This window comes from Anopheles ziemanni, chromosome 2, assembly GCF_943734765.1.
Source record: "Anopheles ziemanni chromosome 2, idAnoZiCoDA_A2_x.2, whole genome shotgun sequence".
Lineage (NCBI taxonomy): Eukaryota > Metazoa > Arthropoda > Insecta > Diptera > Culicidae > Anopheles > Anopheles ziemanni.
This window is the reverse complement of record NC_080705.1, coordinates 66,732,637-66,745,237: the sequence shown is the minus strand read 5'-3', so window position 1 is coordinate 66,745,237 and position 12,601 is coordinate 66,732,637. Positions and strand designations below refer to the sequence as shown.

Below are 12,601 nucleotides of genomic sequence, written 5' to 3'. Positions count from 1 at the left end.
GCGTCTATTGATGCTGCTTTTTTTTACTTGTTTTCTTTTCTTCTTCCCCTACCGGGTTCCGAGTTTCGGAATGCCCGAAATGTCACCCCTTACACATTACCAGCATTCGGAGAAAAAGAACATAAATTTAAATGGCTTAAAATTATTTGATTGTTTAATTAGGGTAATTAACGTTTTCCCACTGCTTAGCCATGCTCAGTCGATTTACAACATAATAAACCAATTTTTTTACGATGTGAATTGAAAATGAAAATATTTTTCAACGGTTCATCTAGACTGGAAGCGTTGATCGTGAATTAGTTATGAATTGAGAAAGATTTGTGTACTTCTTTGACACGCGTAAAGACAGCTAACTGTCCTTCATTACAGTACATCAACAACCGATTGATTTATTTTCCCCAAAACCAACACTTGATTGTCACCCCATTTTTACATACTTTCTCGCTTGGCAAGAGACCTATCAAAAAAAACTTTGGCTAGCGAAGTGCTTTTCTTTCTCTCCATATATGCCACGCGTGTGCTTTTGTGCTTGGATCTGTGTCAATTTGCTGTGTCAACCAGACCAATTGTGTTCCGTACGTACTTTATCATGCGGGTCGCAGTAAAGAAAGGGCTTCTGCTACGATGGAGAAAGTTGCTAATGAAAATAACAACTTATCGCTGATTGATATTCGAACGTCTGACGAACGGTGATGTAAGCCTCGTTTGAAGTCGAGGGCCACCTGCGAGTGACGAACTGCCATCCGTTCGTGCGTTTTGCTTCCATCCATCTTTCCCGCGAAGAGTTCCCACGGGGAGACAGATATCTGCGCATCCATATCGTGATGGCACCAACGAGGGAAAAGACACTTATTCAATCAAACGAATGCAAATAAACTCTCCGTGATTCGTCTCGTTTCGGTCTCGTTCGAAACGGAATCGCCGCAATTCAATCACGGGGAGTCGTTTTTCTGCCCTAAAATGTGTCCCATCCCTTTGCCATCCGATCCGATGAAATGGCTCACCACATCGAAAGCCGAAACTTTGTGGCTCATAATTTGCGAAATGCACTTGCCCGTCGCCCGACGGCCACCACCGTCGAAATAAAATTAGACGAGGCAAAAGCGAAGACAACGAAAAAAAAACAACCAAATGCACACCGCATCCAAATGCAATGCACGTTCGGCATCGTACGCCCCAAAACCCACTGGCGATGTTGGGAAAGTTTGCACGCGCGGCTTCGAATCCGAAACCGCGAGGTGGGGGGGGAGGGGAGACCGAATTGACACCGAATTGCGCCAAATTCGAGAGCGCCAGCCACGTGGAGAGACATTGACCTGATGCAGCTGCACCTGCAGCGACGCGCACGGAATTAGTGATGCCGATGGCGTGTGCCATCGTTACAAGGTGCCTTCCACGAGCGACGCGTCGGGCATGCCGAGCACGGCGAGGCCAAATTGACCCATCAACGTGGGATTGGATGGAAATAGATGACGAACGGTTAAAGGCAGGGCTTTCGTTTGATGTTGAAGAGGATAGTTTTTTTTTTACTTTTAAACGAAAGCAAAATTAAGGGAAAACCTATGAAAGGCTGAACATATTTTAATCGTAATTTGTGAGATAACATTTTTGATACATGCTAGCCAAATTAGCCAAACATTACCGTTATGTGGTATTGCACCGATAGTAGGTAGAATTTCTGCTATTTTTTCATGAACGATATGATGATGAAACCCACGACTTTAATTAAATAAAATCGATAGAAACGTTCCCACTTTTAGCGTTTCATGTCCTTGCATTATCACTAAAGCACTAGAGCTTCTGACATAAATCAAATAATTATTGAGTAAAAAAAAATAACATCAATCAATTCGAGATGTGTAAAATAATAACTTCCAATTGTTACCAGCTAATTTAATAAGATAATTTCTTACCAGCTTTAACACTTGCTCTAATTTCTATCATTTTTTCTACAGGTATTCAAATATTAATAGTTGTATGTTATTGTCGTCAAATTTTTGAGAATTTTAAATGTACGGAACTATTACAGACTAAACTATTTCCTTAATTCAAATTTTGTCCTCTGCAAACATTATGGTTGAAAGTTAACAATCAATTACTTTTGCTTTCATTTGCTCAAGAATGGAATGAAAGAAGTAGGAATGTTTCGTTAAAATGAATCTTCCATTAGGTTTATGACGAAACTTCAACATGTTTAAATGCTCGAGTTAGTGAATCCTCAATGAAATGTTAATTTCAATCAAATGTAAATTACTCCGGCAGAAGGTTACTTCGCGTGAGAGAATTTCTAACGAACTCATTCGATTCGAACAAAGCGGAATGTATTTTAAATAACCTTTTACTTCAAAATCTTGATCCCATCTTGTTACATCGCATCCAAGTGAAATAAAAAAAAAAGATTTCCACTTGAAGACGGCAAAGCATTGACCCACTGGAATGACCTCCTGGCCAACCCTTTGCCTCATCGAAGATTGGCGTTACGTAAGGCATGGCACCGCGACGTGAGACCCAATTCCCAGACTGCCAGCCGCCGCCAGCATAGCGCCGGAACTCGGTCCCTATCTGCGTGATGACCCTTGCGGCGATACGATTTGATACAGGTATACATGTGCGCCTCCTCTCTTGCCTTCGCGGGTTGTGCGCCGCAGCTGGTGTATGCTCGAGTGGACACATCTTCAACATCAACATCATCATCATCATCCGCACCATCTTCATCACCATCTGGGATGGGAAGGGTTGCGTTCTCCCGCATGCTGACGCAAAACCAACTCCACCGTTCTCCAAACCGTACAAACGTCATCTTCAAACAAACCCAATGAAAACCGAACTGAAGTCACCGAAGTTCATTATTTACCCACGACGGGCACGACGACGGCGATGGCAATGACGACTCCAGTGCGCACCGGAGGGTGTTTCGGAAACCCTACACCCGTCGTGCCGCCTGAGAAAATCACAGATCCGCGTCCGTGGGCCGCGCTTCGTTTCATAATCGCAGGTGTAGCTGATGTGCATTCGCCGCGGTCCGCTACAGAAGCTTCTATCTGCTAATGCATTCGCATTAAGTCGCACATTCCGCCACCATTCCGGCCAACCGACTCGGCTGCAGCGATGGCTGAGCAATTGCCATAGACCGTCGGGGTGGGATGGGTTTTGCGAACGCAAACGGCCAAACCGAAATGGTCTGCCATGCTCCGCGCCCTGGCTTTGGACGAGCGTGCCCTGAAAGCTGATAAGGTCAGGACTACATGTGCAATCTCGTCCGTACTGTAGGATTTGGCTGCCGTTGAAACGTTCGATAAACAAGCGCTAACGAAAGCAATCGGAATCAGCTGGGTCCTCTCATCCCTTCATAACCGGGTGATATACTGAAAAGATCTCTATTTCGCGTATTTTATTTATTTCAAGATAAATAAAATATTATCAATTTGAAAAAAATATGTGCAAACAACTAGGCTGATTATTTTAAAAAAGATTTCCTTACACCTTTGATCCAAACAAATTGTCACTGATTATAAACATAAAACACAATAAAATACCTTAGATGAGTAAATGGCTAAATCGCTTAAATCGGCTTAAAAAGATTACGGTCCAGAATCTTCTGTTTCAATTTTATCACGAATTATTTAACAAGTTTAACACGCAGAATTAGTTAGTTAACGAAATATTCGACTTTTCGAAATGGTTTAAACTGTATTACTTGACAATAAATATAGAAAACAATAAAAAATGATTCAGATTACCAACAAGTTAGGTACGATGTTTGTATATTTTGTTATTAATTTTATTTTTTGTTTAGCTTTAGAGTTTGAATTTACTTTAGTAAGTAAGTAATCTTCCATAGTTAAAATTTGAACAAAACTCGTAAACCGTGTCATGGCCAACTTGAAACCCCTCTTGGAAGCATCAACCTCCATGCCAATCCTCCCCACAAATGGAAACTCTGCAAGATAAATTTGATTAATTTGTCAGTCGCGGCTCTCCCTGGCATCTTGAGGGTTTAAAGTGACTTCATGATGAGCTTGGCAAGACAAACATGGTGCCGATGCTTGCCAGTTCTCGAACCGCACCCCATTCGCAGTATGCAAATGCTGCGGCTGCGGCGATCTGCCTTCCCATTCCTTCCCACAAGTCTGCGTGAGGCTTATGTGCAAAATTTTAAACGCCTCCGAGCGGGCATCAAGTTTTCACTTTAGCGCCTCAAAACTTTGGCTTGCACGGTAACCTTGAACGGAAGTTGGATTCCCGCGAATGGCATCGGTCGGTTCTATTGGTATGCCGGTGGGGTTTGCTACAACCCATATCACGGCTTTGACCTTTATAGGCCCGATTGGCGATGGGGAGTGTCGGGCGCATGCGATGCCCCGCATCTAACCAATATTGACAATTTTCCGCTTTGGAATGTAAACATCGTACTGGTATTGATTTTTCTCGCCACCCAGGAAAGGGTGAGGGTGAGTATTGGCTATGCACGGTACGACGCCGTACGCAGACCCACGCAGTAGCACGCCGTCGGAAGCTTTGCTCGCCACCGGAAAGCCATCTTCGCACGGATTCGCCGTCAACGCGCGCTGGAATGTTCGCACTTTACGCGCCCAGTCATCCACCGAAAATGGCTATATTGATGGCCATAAACACATAAAGCAATCGCTCTCCGGCGGCCGATTCCCGGTGGCCTTCCCGGTGGTACGGTGGAGTCTTTCCCATCCCCTCAGCCCCACCCCACAAACCGATGAGGCATTAAAGCAGGAAATATCGTTCGCCTTATGGCCGCGATGGTGCGTGGCCGCACCGGGAGCCGGTCGGTCGTAAAAGTGGATGAAAACGAAATTATACCCCCGGAAATCTCAACGCATGAGTCACGAAATCAATTTCCACAGCCACACTGTGTGTGTCTGTGTGTGCAAAGAAGTAGGATTTCCCTCAGGAGTGGGAAGGAGTGTGTTGTTGTTCCGTTGGCTGGAATTAGGAAGTCCTCGCACGAGCATAAATACGTGAACATGGGGCACGAAGAAAAGAAAGAAGGCAATGGGAGAGAGAGGAAGTCGTTCTAGAGGCGGAAGATGGCATGTGACGTAAGCGCTTATGATTGTATAGAGATATGAAACTTTATAACATGCTATTTTTAGATCTTTATTCGCAACGTTACAACATTTTACTTTCCGAGGTTGATTATTATACCAACGAAATGTCCCAATTCTGTATAGCAAATTTTATGAGCCAACCATTTTTTAGCATTTTTTTAAAACGGTATAGAAAATGACAGTGAAGTAAAATTGCGTGCTATCACTATCTTATTCTAAGGTTGCGAAATAAACGGTATAAACTTTCAAGTGACCAAAATCAACCAAATCTTGTTCATTGTTTCTATTTTCTATTTATTTTAAAATACTGAAAAACATTTGTCTTAAAAGTTTATCAGTGAACAAAATAAAATCGAATGTTACCCGTTGGAATATCAAATTAATTGACTTGCTTTAAAATAATTTACTAACTTCGAGCTACTCCTTTGAATTTACTCCTTTGAAGAAATTCATTTACGAAACCGTACCAAAGTATCATTGAAATTAATCAATCTAAAGATGGTGTCCTAAATTTGAAGCTATGTTTTCGTTTCTCAAAATGAGAAAAAAATTACTCAAAAGTGATTTCAATTGAAATTTCAATGTTTTACAAGCTTAAAACTGTGTTACATTCAATACTGAAATGTTGCTCGTGTGCTTATTTTTACCTAATGAAGGACTCCCACTTTAAGGGCCACCGCACTGCAATGTCGTGCACGTGAGGGACCCAACTTGTAGCTGCGAATGGAAATCGAAATTGCTTCACCCCAGCGTCCACTAAAAGCATCGTCTGTCGTTACCCACAAACACGCATCCATCGGCCAACGGCATGATCCTTTCGATTTCGGTCAGCTAAAAACGTGCGCAAACGAGGTTTACGGTTGAACTGGGTCAGCTTGACCGTACTGAGAGTACCGTGGTTACATAAAAAAAAATAAGCAAAGAGACACACACACACACACGCTCTGTGCAAGTCAAACCAAACATTACCTCCCCCCCTCCACCCCGTCCTCGAGTTTGAATCCGTTTTCCTTTACCCCTTTTTTTCCACTAGGAAACTAGTTTTGTTCCCTTTCTCTGTCCTTCAAACAACGGAGGTAAGGTGCTCTCCCTTTCCTTGATGCTTTCCACCTGCGGACGAAAGTAAAATTAGCCCGATGTGGACTGGATGGTGAGGAACGGAAGGAGTGGTTCGTTTGGTTTGCCACCACGACGCATTTTCCAACCTGTTGTCCGCGGGTCTTTTAGCTAGCCTTCAGTCTGACAGTGACAGCATACCCAGACACTTGCTTTCCCGGGCGTTCAGGGTTCTCCCTGTTCGCGCCACCGGTGCGATTTTCCATTCCGCAACACACTGCAGTGATGCAAGGGTCGCTGGAAGCCGGTTCTCTTGAAACAGGTTTTTGCCAGACCAGACCCGACCAGGCCAACGTTTCGAACTGTCGTTGAACGAACACTCGCACGCTGGTTGCGAGGTGAAAGAAAAACTAAAACCTGAGCGAATTTTATTGATCCTTCCGAGGGGCGATCAAAACAACGACCTCGTCATAAAAACTACCCGCAACCCCTCAGCCTCCTCCCCCCGAGGGGCTGTACGCCCTTGAGCGTACTGTCTGTCTGTGCACCGAAAATCGCACACGAACCTTCATAACCGGAAACAATCGCCCAACAAACCGCGCCTGCAGGCAACGGAACGGAACACTTCGACGGTGACTTTGTCGTCCGATCGAAGCTGCCCTTCAAAAAAACAAAAAACAAAAAAAAACTGACCGACTTCACCCGATGGAGGAAACGAGTTCGTTCGTTTTGTGCGGCATAATAATTCAATCACAAATTCACAGTATCGTTCCGAAATTCTACTCGAGCACCGTCGAGTGGGCGTTCCGTTGCGTTTTCGTATGCTTTCGAATGTATTTTTAAAATCGTACGTGCATAGTGAGTGGAGCCTTATGAATTAGCCATGTTTGTTTAACCAAAAATGTAGTTTGGTCAGTTGCAGTTTTTATTATTTTTTTTAAGTTGTCGTTTCTTTAACTAATAAAGATGTTTAATTATGTACCACATTTTCTAAACATTGCATTTCCTATTTTAACAAAAATGATAGCAATATTTGCTTTCGTAATCTCACCAACATATTTCACTTAAATTGTTCATGTAGAAATTCACACCCGATGTGAATCCGCCCCGTCACTTCGATGGGAAAATTCGATGCCAAAAAGCTGTTGCAAGCGCTCGGCGGGATCCTCCCTTGGTGGTGCTAATGAAGGCGGAAATCCTCTCAAACTGGTAAAAGCCCAACGACGGTGGCCGGTTTCCGAGCAACAGGCATTAAAAACCACACACAAACGCGGGGCGATTCGAGACGAGTCTATTAACATATCGCCAGTGCTGCGAAGTGACAATGACAGCGGGTCGTGCGGCGTGATAACAGAGGGAAAAACAAGTTTCGAAAGCCAAATCAAAGATGCACCGACGAGAAGCAGGCATTGGGAAGCGTGTGAGTAGGGTCCGATCGAGCCGATGCTGCGCTTCGCGGATGACACGAAACGATTATGGACGTTGTACGGGAAATTATGCCGATGCTGCCGCGTCGGTTCGGAGACGGCGGACCTGCAAGTGTTTGGCGATATCTGCTCGGAACAAACCGTGCACCGGATGCGGTCGCAAAAAGTGACCGATACGAGCGTCCTAATGAAGTGAAACTCGAACTGTTTTTTCCGGGATGACCGCGGAACATGAATCTTTGCTTAGTGTCGGGAAAAACGGTATCGCGTTGAGTTTCGGTGGTAGGCTTTTGTGACTCCATATAAAATGATTAATTTCAAACTGGAAACAGTGGAAATATTTTTGGAAAGATACGTTTGATTTCATTCTTAAGTTTTCACTACTTATTGTATTATTAGAATGTTGTAGAAAGAAAAGAACCTCTATAATCAAATGATCAGATGAAATGTTTAAAACTCGCTCTAAACACAACCCCGCAATTATAGTGTTTTCATCAACAAGACTCCACTGAAACTGCTCCAACCGATCCCCCAAAAAGAGGCATAACAGTATGCAACACATTCCATTCCATCAACATTCCTTCGTCTCTCGAGGAGCGAAAACCTATCCATCCATCTGCGGTTGTTGGGTTAATGAGCTCAAGCGTCATCATACGAAGAAAGGTTCGAGATTACGTCAGCAAAACAGCGGAACATTATAGGAATGGGTCAAACGGGGAGGGCACCATGGCCGAAGCGCTGTGGCATCCTAATGAAATGGTTGTAGAAACGGAAACAAATACTTTACTCCCGTGTATGGTGGCGATTTGGATGTTGGTCCGGTATGCACGACTAATGATGACTTTATTGGGAAATTTATGCGTTAACTTTGTTGAAAGGATTTTAACGAACATTTGGACCTATCTTATAACTCAAAATAAATGAAATTATTTCACGTGCACTTTGTAAAAATTGTGTTATACTTTGATTAGTACTTATTCCGTCATATAAAACCAATCAATCCGATGGAATCGATCCTATAAAATGATTTCGACTTCCATTAAACGCAATTAAGCAATGGCAGCGGAAGCAATCTGACCGAAACATGCGACATTCCGATCCGAAATTATGTCTCCTATAATGGAGCTGGATTGTATCACCGTGGCCAATTGTTGTACAAAAGCTTCGCTTTTCGCCACACTTATCTAAGCGCATTTAAACCGCCCCCTGATTTGACTCACTTACACGACTAATTTTCCCATTTGGGAGAAAAACACGCCAAAATCTATTATTATGTTGTGGCAGCGCGACAACAATCCACCAGCCTAGCTGAAAGCCGTCCCCTTTTTGCAGCGCCAGCCATGTTCGTGTCACTCAGATTAAGGCAATCGGTAAGGACGGGAGGGATTTTAAACGATACGATCGCATGGCGGTTGGCATAGAGGCAGAAAAAAGCAAGCACGAACGCAAGAGACATCGACGACAGCAACAGCGACGAACCTTACTAAACACCAACACACACACATACACACAAACCGCGCATTAAACTGTCTCGGTTGGCTTTTGCCCTTCGGCACTGATTATTTGTTCAACTTTTATGCTCCGACACAGGCCAAAGTGGAGATTGGAATGTTGTCCCCGCGTAGCAACATGAAAGGCAACGCGCGATCGATGTTCGGACTGACCGGTGACTTCATAAACCATGGGCTCGGTTCATGGGCCACGAAAGTTTGCAGGTGTTTCGATACCACGCACGCGGCCGAAAGTCACCGTTAAGTCGTTCGGCACAAGGACACTTCCCCCTGGCTCCGTCCCGGTGGTCCTTCGCAACAGGTCATTGATTAATGGTGGCCTTTCGGGACGAGGTGTCATGTTGGGGCCCAACGGTGCGTTGTAGATTAATGGGAACCGGGGGCGGGGGTAACCCCCAAACTTCGGCGCTGACAATCACCGAGCGCGGGGGTCAGTTCCAGCAGATCGTCACCGAAGATCGGGTCTGGCCGCTGGAACCGCTAATGGATCCGATTCCATCGAATCAAACGATCTGTTACTGCGCAACAAATTCGTCGAGCAGAGAGATCGTTCCCAACGTAAGTTTTGGACGACATCAAAGGAGAACAATCCGTTCCAATTAATCGACTTCACCATTTACGACATACAACAGGTTTTATATGGTAGATCTCATAAACTTCTCTTGAACAGGGTCATAACATAAGTTCTCCCAACGGGCTTGACTTTTTATTCTAACACAACCCTCGACGTTCTCGATAAACGGCAAGTCAGAGCACGATTCCTGAGCTTCCTTCCTGATCCGGAGTTCAATGTCAACGGGTTTTTTTCTCTCCCATTTTGCTGCCTTTACTTCATTCAGCTCGTTCTTCATCGCCACACAACGGGGAGTTTGTAAATTTCAACGTCTCGAGCCGTCATCCAACCATTAGCATACGGCTACGGCGCAGTACCAAGCACTCCCACCTAGTCAGTTTGTGAATCATATTCTAACTTTTCACCTTGACGCGGTCGATACACCGATGAGAGTCGCACAACGCTTGAGCTTTTGATGGACGTATGGAAAAAGGGCCGTTGCGAGTCGAGATGGAAAAAATCCAAGTAACCTAGTACAACCGGAAAAGTATAACATCCGCTACGAGGCGCAGGTCGCTTTGTGACACGGCAATGGCTCGGCTTCCTGACAGACGCATGGAGACGGCAGAAAATTTGCTATGATTATCTGCAAAACGCCGTGTTCCAGTTGGATGTGTATCTGATTGCGGAGCGGTTCGTCATTAACCACATATGCTAATGAGTGTAAAAGGGCATCCCATTACTACGTAGGAGTGTATATGTATGTGCGTGTGTCCAAGTGTGTGTGTGCATCTATTCTGCAACGGCAGCGACGGAAGGAAAATAGTTATTATTGTGGGGTAGGAATTGTGTGAAGACCGCCGCATACCAGCATCCCAAATGCACGCGTATGCACTCACTGCCCCGTTGCATGATACGTTCGAATGATTTGCAATTTCTGTGCTGCCGCAGAGAGTTGCGGTTTCGCTTCGAGTTCGAGGTGCAGCTGTAACGCTCCGCGGAATGCATGTTTGTTAATGTCAGCTAAGAAATGTCCATGTCGCTTGCTGAGGCGTAGTAGTGGTGATCGTATCGGTAGTAGTTTGTATTGTATGTGGCAGTCGGAGATTTATTCATTTTTTTCCTTCCCATCGTCCGGTGCTAGATGTCACGATGCAATATTAATGGAAAGAGAAGACGAATTCAAGGCAACCATTACCATTTGGCGAGGGGAGGAATGTAAACATTCTTTCCACTGGTTACCCACCTTGCAATAGAAACAGGCCCCCCTGTTGGGAGGACAATACTCACGCAAATCCTATTTATATCCACCTTCCTACTACTTGCGATTCGAGACAGGTTCACTCATAATCGATTAGTATCGTTTCACGCTCCACAGAGCGTCTATTTTGCAGCTAATTGCATGCAGCAGCATTCGTCATTCGATGGGAAACATACTCTCGAGCGGGCGAATGTTGCGCAACCCCCCGGGAAACAACTCAGTCGCACCCTCACTTGCGAGGGTAAGTGAACGAAATGAATAAATTGGCATGAATGATTAATTATGAATAAGGAAAAAGGGAGTGTGGACGCGTAAACTAAAAGACCATACGGTGATGCTTGAAGAATATAATTGAGGGCACCTTTACTTCCCCCATGTTTAGAGCACAAACCAGAACCTAGGTTTTACCGGCTATGAAGATAAAATGCAAAAAACCAAACCCCTTGAGGGTTAATCGACAACCCTCCCTTTTTAAGAATTAATTAATTTATTTCGCCTGCACCTGCTCCAAATCCGGACCGGTAACGCACCTGGGAAGGCTGGGAACTTGGCTCAACTTTCGCTTTCATATTTTTCGTCTTTTCCCAGCGATTGAAGAAGAGTTTTCATGTCGCGGGAAATCACCACAAAAAACCCCCCACTTTTTCTCGTCTTTTCTTCGCCCAAACAAAACTCCTGGTATCGGCAACATCAAGCGTCAAGGTGTTGTTTCCCCAAAAAAAGGGAAAACAGCACGAAAATCCAAATAATGAAACAAGGGAAGCACGCTCGAATAATGCCTGTCGTTTCCAGTTTTCCCATGGAAATAAAATTCACTTTCTTGGCCAAACATTCCAACGCGGGAGGGTTTTGCTTGTAGGAAAAATCTGTCCCAAACAACGGGAGGACACGAAACGACACACACAAAAAAACCAACAAGGGCAACACACCAATCAACGGCGGACGATTGGGGTCCCTTTGTGTCAAGGTTTGTCATTTGCTTTGTCATTGCTAATTTGCATAAATTTAATGTTTTCATTCCTTTTCCTGCGCCTCACAGCCCGGCGTGTGGCGTGAAAGTTGCCCACCAGTGCTCGCCAAGGTGAGGACAGGGCGTACGAAAAAGAAAAACCCCCAAATATCAGAAAAGCCCACGGTGGGTTTGGGCCGGCCCGGGGAAACCCGAAAATACAATAAAGAAACGATGAAGTTAAACCTTCAATTTACACCGTAAATGTTTCATTCTTACCTCTAATTTATTTTTCGCCTGTTTTTTTTTACTGGTGGGTTGATGTTTGCTGCACACTTTTCAAACGGCGCTGTGGGAGGAAAGTGCATCAGCTTTAGTGTAACGGTCACGAAGGGAAAACAACATGGGTAACATAAGACAAAAATCGATCGACCACGCGCACAATACAACACCGAACACCACAGAGCACGAGCATAACGAAAATTAAATTGAAGTAAAGCACATGAAACAACCAAAAAACATCAATAGTATAAAAAACAAAGTTGAATGAACCGCAACGCCGCAACGCATCTCGCAAAAGGTGGTAAAAGTAGAACGGATTAATTGCTCTTGCCAATTTTCATCATTGGTTACGGGAGATGGAAATGATTCGGATGCTGCATCAACATCGCACTTAGTTCGACATTCGTTCCCTCTTGTTCGCCTTCTAAAACGTAAACACCGCAACTCAGGAAACGCCAACCATGAGTGTCGGAAGTTTTTA

General features: G+C 44.5%; 1 protein-coding gene across 3 annotated transcripts in view; it reads right to left on the bottom strand.

The window, feature by feature from the left end:
• The window catches only part of LOC131282701 (putative ferric-chelate reductase 1 homolog), a 35,958-nt gene extending 23,817 nt beyond the window's left edge, over positions 1–12,141 (bottom strand). For all 3 annotated transcript variants that reach the window (XM_058312229.1, XM_058312228.1, XM_058312230.1), the window contains exon 1: positions 12,118–12,141. The gene's annotated coding sequence lies outside the window, so the exon portion shown is untranslated. The remainder of the gene's footprint in view (positions 1–12,117) is intronic.
• Between the last annotated feature and the right edge of the window lie 460 nt (positions 12,142–12,601).